The sequence below is a fragment of the Echinops telfairi genome, unplaced genomic scaffold, assembly GCF_000313985.2.
Source record: "Echinops telfairi isolate 266 unplaced genomic scaffold, ASM31398v2 ScPeMD7_36;HRSCAF=134, whole genome shotgun sequence".
NCBI classification, from domain to species: domain Eukaryota; kingdom Metazoa; phylum Chordata; class Mammalia; order Afrosoricida; family Tenrecidae; genus Echinops; species Echinops telfairi.
In genome coordinates this window covers 1,891,173-1,892,438 of record NW_022103934.1, presented here as the reverse complement: position 1 = coordinate 1,892,438, position 1,266 = coordinate 1,891,173, and positions in this window count along the sequence as shown.

The window sequence follows — 1,266 nt, the reverse complement described above, 5'->3', positions numbered from 1 at the left end:
AGTAGTACCGGTGCCAGGGTAACATTCCCAGGCCAGCAGGGCAAAGCAGCTATTGTGACCATTACTCAAATTGATGCTCCAACCTTGAATGCCAAAAATTAAGAAGTTAAAAGCTCGTACCAATCTCTGTATTCAGAAATTCTCAAACATGCCATCAGGATACATGGGTAATTATTGGTGATTAAAATGTAAACAATTGGAAAGGAAGAAGGATTGGTAGTTGGAAAATATGCCTGGGTGGTACAAACCCGGAGAAGGTGGCATGATAGAATTTTGCAGGACCATCAACGTATTCATTGCAAATACCTTTCCCCCCTCTTTTTTACAGCAACAGAGATGGCAGCTATACATGTGGACCTTGCCCAGTGGGGTAGACAGAAATCTAATGGAATGAAATCATATGAGAAAGAAGCATGCATGGGAATCGAATCAGCAATATCTGTGGGGAGAAAGAGGTAACGGAGACGCTCACTGCATCACTCAGACCCGTCATCTGCTCATATACAAGCTCCAGTGGAGGCCGAAGGAGAAAGCAAGTCAAGAGGGGTGACGTATGACCTTGCTATGATGCTGTGTCATCGAGTCAACACTGACTCACGGAGACCCAAGGGACAACGGAATGAAACACTACCCCCTCCTGTGCCAGCCTCACAATTGTGACGTTGGAGCCCACTGTTGTAGCCCCTGTGTCCATCCGCGCTGTGGGAAGCCTTCCTCTTTTTCACTGCCCCGCTGCTTTATCAAGCAGGATGTCCTCGTTCAGGGACTGGTGTCTCCTGACCACGTGCCCAAAAGTACACGAGATAAACCTTGCCATCCTCATTTCTAAGGATCATTCTAGCCGTACTTCCGCCAAGACAGATTTGTTTGTTTGACAGAACCTGGGTGTTTAGGGTTCGTCTCAGGGACAGATTTGGTGGACTGAGAACTAAATGCATTGTGGGATGATATCAACAATATCATACATAAAGAAAGCAACAGGCCATTGATAGGGCAAGAAATGGGGGGGGGACACCAAAATAGTTGTCAGAAGAGACTCTGAAACTTGTTCTGAAACAGAAGAAAATGGAAGAAATTATGAAGTATATGAGTTAAACAAAATATTTCACGGATAGACTCAAGAAGACAAGGTACTGTAAAGACATATGCAATGACCTGGGGTTAGAAACCCAAAGAGAAGAACACCCTGAGCCTATTTCAAGCCAAAGGAAACAAAGAAAACGTTCAAGCCTTGAATTGCAACATTGAAGCATTCTATAAGCAAAA